Genomic DNA, 7,199 nt, shown 5'->3' with positions numbered 1-7,199 from the left:
AGATTTAGTAGGGTTTGAAAATAAATGTTTAGGTCAGTTTGAATGAAGAATTTGGCTAAAATAATGAGCAAATTAATGACAAATTGTTCGTTGCTGGAAAAATGAGGATTGTTGAATATGAGTAAGAAATCATGTTCTTTAAGAGTGATGTCCTTCTTGAGATATGTTTTAAGATCCACTTGAAAGTCAGTCCAAAACATAGTCGCATATAGGCTATACATTGAACAAAAACATTTTCTAAGGATTCTACATTATTATTACAACTAGAGCATTTCTCATCTACATTGGGAATAAATGAGGAAATAATAGAATTTACAGTAATATCGATGTATGACTTAGAATAAGTCATTAGAGGATGGATTTACAGAAGCAAGTCAGTTTCAATATCACGGTATAACGTTATAACGTGATACTTAACACGTTCAGGACCACACAGGTTGTGACCTTGTGACTCCTTATTGGGACAAAGACAGATCTCTCTCTCTCTCTCTGAAGTCTAACGTGATAAGTTTCATGCTGTGTTTATTTTCCAAACAGGCAGTGGAAGTAGAAATACAAAGCAAAACTCTTATCTAAGTCTGGAACAAGCTGCACCCGATGCTGCTGTCTGCTAACTGAAGGGCAACCTAAGGGATTAAAATGGCTCACTGTGTATTTCTCTCCATCAAACCCTGAACCTCTGTGTTAGGAGCATTCACGTGTCTTTGAAGATATTCTGACCGATACTTCGATTCTTTACCAATAAATAATGCAAAGGCAAATTTTCGTATTAACAACATTTATTTCTTTGCTTCTCATTGGAACTTCCTCAACATACAACTACCTCAAAACTCTACTTAAGTAGGGGAGACCGGGGCTTGTTGTCACACTTTTTACTCTCTTATATATTTCTTGGAATCAATACATCATATATAAAACAAATGTGTACCAGATGAAAGACAAAAGTCTCAGGTATATATTTTGTATTCATATCATGTTCATATCTTGTGTCAGTGCAGAGTTATAAGCAATCAAATACAGGTTGTGAACATGTGACAAGTTGCCCCGCCAATGGGTGAGTTGTCACACTATATGGGGTAAGATGTCACACTGGATTTTGCAATTAATAAAACAAGGACAAAATTATTCTTGTTATTTTTTTACTTGAATGTGAATAAACCTTGACATAAAACATTATGCAACATTAAACTAGTCCCAAACTAATCATGGAAGATCTATTAAAACATTTCAAACAATACCTTACCTCACTAGTCAGTCCTGGAACATCCAGTCATAAAATCTCAAACAAAACCTGACCTAACTAGTCAGACTCCTCATCTGGGTCGCAGTTCTGACATACGTACACTGATTTGCCAGGGGTGCATCCTTCGTGGGCCCATCCTTTGCATATTATGCACTGCACCCAGGTTTCTCCTGGGCGGCTGTTTCCAAATGGCTCTACACAGACCAGACACAGGTTCTCATCTTCTTCCGATGAGGAGTCATCTGGAGTTTTTCTTTTTTTACCTGCCCTCTGCTTCTTCCCTGTGCTTTGCTTCTTTGGTATTTTGGATTTGGTTGCCTTGCCTTTATTTTTGAATAGTCTTTTTTCCCCTTGTAGCTGCCTTTCAGCTTCAAGTGCCTCCTTCATGGGTGTGTCAGTGAGAATAGCAGTTTTTCTCTTTTTTCTCTGCTGGTTAACTTGTTTTCTTGGACCAGCTTTTGGGTAAGGCCTAATATCCTCTGGAGTTAATGTGTTGGTGGAGGTGGCTGGCTTGCTTGGGCCTGGAGCAGCTGGGTCAGTGCTGGGTCCTGAAATGGTTGGGTTGGTGCTGGATGGGTTAGTGCTGGGGCCTGGAAAAGATGGCTCAGTTTCGGAGCCTGGAATGGCTGGGTTAGTGCTTGGGCTTGGTAGAGGGCGATCTGAGACATAGGAAGCAGCAAATTCTGTCTCCAAGAACACATCTCTGTTGTAAGGCTGAATCCCTGTCGCCCGAAAGCCAGCCTGGATATTAAGAGGGGTTGCAGCCAGAGGATAAGCAGTGGCTATAATCCCAGGGATGTTATAGATGCTGAGTGTTTTACCTGGGTTGTTCCTCATCCAGGAATCTGAAACAGAGTTCACATGCTTTTTAAGCGGCCCATAAACACTTCTGTCCAAAGGCTGCAGCCTGTGCGAACAGTGGGGTGGGAAGGACAACATGATTATGCCATTTTCTTTGGCAAAATTCAGCCCCTCAATGGAGAGGTGTGAGCAGTGGTTGTCGAGGAGGAGTAAGCAGGGCTTCTCCTTTGAACACTTGACATGCTCCACAAAATGATGGAGGAAATCGACAAAGTGTTGCTCTTTCATCCACCCTGTCGGATTTGCTCCACCTTTGCTGCCAGGTGGCCCATTGTTGATGAAGTGATCACGAAAGTGCACCCGAGGAAATATAAAGTAGGGGGGGATACTGTTCCCTGTGGCTGAGACTGCGCAGGCAAGGGTCACCAGGGTACCCCTTTCCCCAGATGTCAGTGACCCCACCTGCTTGAACCCACGTCTGGCTACCAACCGGTCTGGTTTCTGTACCGTTGTCACGCCAGTTTCATCCATGTTCCAGATATCTCCTGGTCCCAGGGAATCTCTGGTTAACACTTTCCCCAGATTGTCAAAAAAAGACTTAACATTCTCCTTGTTAAAGGCACTTGCTCTGGCAAGGCTAGTTGCTTCTGGTTTTCTGAGTGAGAGTGAAGGGTGCCGCTTTAGGAAGCCTGTAAACCATTCAGCGCTGGCTTTTTCTTTGTCAGACCAAGCTTGAGGAAATTTCAGGCCCTGTGCCACTGCAAATTCATATGCCAGCTTTCTCACCTCAGATGGGGACAAACCAAAATAGATGTCAGATGATCTCTTAATATATTTCTCAAGCTGTAGTTCCATCTCTGTACTAAAAACCTGCCGTGGTGATTTGTACCCAACCACTGTAGTTGGGACAGCTGCCTGACTCTGTATTTCAGCTGGGGTGAACGTCTTGCAGTACCGAGCCAAGGTACGGTAGTTGACATTAAAATCCTTTGCTGTACTCCTGATTGACTTTTTAGCTAGGGTCACCTGTCTGACTGCCCTCAGCATCACGTCAGGCGCTGCACTGCCATGTTCTGTTTTTCTTTTGTAATTCCTGACCATGTCTTCTCACTTTCTCCTCACCTTCAAATCACTCTTTTTTTCTGTAAAAATAAAGTAAAAATTTCATTATGACAACTGCTAATAAGCAGACTGTCTTTGTTTATTCAAATCATTTTCGAAAGTTGTTAGTCTGGGGTAACTTGTCACATGTGACAACTAACCTCCAGATGACTGAGACAAGTTGCCCCAAACTACCATGTTTGCTGATGCTAACTCTAGCTCAAAGTTAGCTTAACACAGAGCAATGACTGAGGTATGACAGGATACCTTAATCTCTTCTCTAACAAGTCCACATGTATCACTACTAGGATTTTTATCTGAAAGAAGCTTAATTTTAAATATATAAAGTTAATATTTTTTACTTCGGGTTGTGGAAAATGGTTAATTGGTGCTCATCTCAACTTACAATGTGTTGATGTCTTCTCACACAGGACATGAGACCTGACCATGTAGAGGAAGAAAACTAGTATTCCACTTTTTAGCTCCACCTTTGGTGAAGAAGATAATTGCAGTGTGACAACTTACCCGTGTGACAACAAGCCCCGGTCTCCCTACATTATTTGAGTAAATGTACTTTTCACCACTGCATGTAGACTAGATTAGCTAAATTGATTAGGCCAGCATTATCGATTTTTGCCAATTATTTTTTTTTCTTTTAATTGTTTTAGTTTTAAAAATGTCAGTAGAAATCTCATTTTGAAAATTCACATAGCTTAACTCTTTATAGGACACTCACTGAAAGGAAGGGAGGAAGGAAGGAAGGAAGGAAGGGAAGGAAGGAGGGAGAAAGGAATGGAAGGAAGGACGGAGGAAAGAAGGAAGGAAGGAAGGTAGGGGGGAGGAAAGAAAGAGAGAAGGAGGGAGGGAGGAAGGGAAGGAAGAAGGAAGGAAGGAAGAAGAAAGGGGGATGGAGGAAGGAAAGAAGGAAGGGAGGAGAGAAGGAGGGAGGGAGGAAGAACAGATGGAAGGAAGGAAGGAAGGAAGGAAGGACGGAGGAAGGGGGATGGAGGAAGGAAAGAAGGAAGGGAGGAGAGAAGGGGGGATGGAGGAAGGAAAGAAGGAAGGGAGGAGAGAAGGAGGGAGGGAGGAAGAACAGATTGAAGGAAGGAAGGACGGACGGAGGAAGGAAAGAAGGAAGGGAGGAGAGAAGGAGGGAGGGAGGAAGGACAGATGGAAGGAAGGAAGGAAGGACGGGGGAAGGGGGATGGAGGAAGGAAAGAAGGAAGGGAGGAGAGAAGGAGGGAGGGAGGAAGAACAGATGGAAGGAAGGAAGGAAGGAAGGACGGAGGAAGGAAAGAAGGAAGGGAGGAGAGAAGGAGGGAGGGAGGAAGGACAGATGGAAGGAAGGAAAGGAAGGAAGGACGGAGGAAATAAGGAACAAGGGAGGGAGAAAGGAAAAGAGGAACGGAAGAAAGAAGGCAGGGAGGAAGGAAAGGAAGGAAGGAAGGAAGGGAGGAAAGAAGGATATTTTGGGATATTTACAGAAGTTACCAAATATAATTATTTGCCCAATAAAGGGTTAACGTAGCTTCACATTGCTTGTTTTGACCAACCAGCAGTCTAAAATCTAAATATATGTTATTCACAATTGTATAAAACAGAGAAAGACTGTTTGTGGTTTGTATATCATAACTGATTTTTTATGTTCATGCTTTTATTTTATTTTTTTACTCAACTCAACTCAACTCAACTTTATTTATAAAGCACTTTAAAACAACCACAGCTGAAACAAAGTGCTGTACATAAATACATAAAAACAACACAGGAAACGTAAAACAATTAACAGGAAATAAATACTAAGATAATTGTTTATTGTTTTTAAAACAAATTAAAAACAATAAAACTAATTAAAATAAACAAACCATAAAACACTAAAACAAGAGCAGAGTCTCATGCACGGTTGAAAGCTAAGGAATAAAAATGGGTTTTAAGACGAGTTTTAAAAACAGACAGTGAGGAGGCTTGTCGAATATTTAAAGGAAGCTCATTCCATAATTTAGGAGCAGCTACAGAAAATGCTCTATCCCCTCTGAGTTTCCGCTTTGACCTCGGTACCTCCAGGAGCAGCAGATCAGCTGACCTGAGGCACCGAGCAGGAGCGTGGGGGTGAAGGAGCTCAGAGAGGTAGAGCGGGGCCAGTCCATTTAAAGATTTAAAAACAAATAAAAGAATCTTAAAATGAACTCTAAAGTGCACAGGTAGCCAGTGGAGGGATGCCAGGATGGGCGTTATGTGCTCCCTCTTACGTACTCCAGTTAAGAGGCGAGCGGCTGCATTTTGCACCAACTGGAGACGTGCGAGGGAGGACTGACTGACTCCAAAATAAAGTGCATTACAGTAATCCAGCCGAGATGTGATGAAGGCATGGATCACTGTTTCAAAGTGCTGTAGTGTGAGGAAGGGTTTTACTTTTGCCAGCTGTCTAATATGAAAAAAGCTGGACTTCACCACAGCACTAATTTGCCGATCCAATTTAAAATCACTGTCCATCTTAAAACCCAAGCTTGAGACTGTTGGCTTAAAATAATCTGCCAAAGGACCCAAGTCAAATGGAGGGGGTTCACAAAGGCCACTGGGACCAAACACCATCACTTCTGTTTTTTTCTCGTTAAAGTTAAGGAAGTTCAAAGCCATCCAGGCTTTGATGTCTTCAAGACATGCCAGAAGTGGTGTTAGGGAGAAAGCGTTTTTCTTTTTCAGCGGCACATATATCTGACTGTCGTCAGCATAAAAGTGGAAAGAGATGCCATGCTTTCTCAGGATGGAGCCCAGTGGCAGTAAATACAACGAGAAGAGCAGGGGCCCTAAGACCGACCCCTGTGGAACCCCATACGGCAGTGGAGCAGAGCAGATAGGATCTGATCCAGTCCAGCGCAGTACCACAGATACCCACTAGGTGGCTTAGCCGAGCCACTAGGGTGTTGTGGTCCACTGTATCAAAGGCCGCTGTTAGGTCCAACAGGACAAGAATGACATGATCACCAGAGTCATTTGTTAATAGAATATCATTAAAAACCCGTAGTAAGGCTGACTCGGTGCTGTGCAGGGTTTTGAAGCCTGACTGAAAAACCTCCAGGACATTGTGTTCATCCAGAAATGACTGTAGCTGGGCATGAACAACTTTCTCCAATAATTTTGAGATAAAAGGCAGCTTGGAGATGGGCCTAAAATTGGCCAGCACGCTGCAGTCAAGGCCAGGTTTTTTCAGTAGCGGCTGCACCACTGCATATTTAAAACTTAGGGGAACGACACCAGAAGACAGGCTGCTGTTTATGATAGCCAGCACTGACTGCCCTATACTAGGGAAAACCTCTTTAAAGAAGCTAGGAGAGACAGCATCACAGGGAGAGCCTGATGGCTTAATATGGCCAACCAGATCTTCTAAAAACGACATAGACACAGGCTCAAACTTATCAAGAGCTGCAGAACAAGGAACAGGGACAGAGGGGTCAGGTGCAGTAGCTAAGATGAGAGTCCTAGCAGTAGCAACCTTATCAATAAAAAAGTGCAGGAAGGTATTGCACATTTCAGGAGATGCCTCCAAGCTGACAGGCTGTGGGGCATTGAGAACAGTGTCAATGGTTTTAAATAACACCCGCGGGTTATGACGATTGGCTTCAATGATGTTTGACAGGTATTCTCTTCTGGTCTCTTTAACAGTATTCTGGTAGCAGCGCCAACAGTCCTTAAGGATTTGGAGAGAAACCTGCAGCTTGTCCTTCTTCCACTTTCGCTCAGCTTTGCGACACTCCCGTCTAGCTGCGCGAGTTGCGTCATTAAACCAGGGCTCTGATTTTGCTTTAGGCTGCACAGTTTTCTTTGGCGCCACCGAGTCCAGTATGGTTAGGCAGGAGGTGTGAAACCAAGAGCTGAGCTCCTCCGTGTTAACAGAGGCAGGGCAGACACAGAGCTGATCAAAAGCCACAGAGAACTGGCCAGCAGTAAAAGAGTTAAAAATCCGACGGCTCTGAACAGGAGCGCCAGATTTAACATCAGCACAGGAGAAAGCAACTTCAAACAATACTGGCATATGATCAGAAATTAAATCGTCACA

The sequence above is a fragment of the Scomber japonicus genome, chromosome 3, assembly GCF_027409825.1.
Source record: "Scomber japonicus isolate fScoJap1 chromosome 3, fScoJap1.pri, whole genome shotgun sequence".
NCBI classification, from domain to species: domain Eukaryota; kingdom Metazoa; phylum Chordata; class Actinopteri; order Scombriformes; family Scombridae; genus Scomber; species Scomber japonicus.
This window is presented reverse-complemented; position numbering follows the sequence as displayed.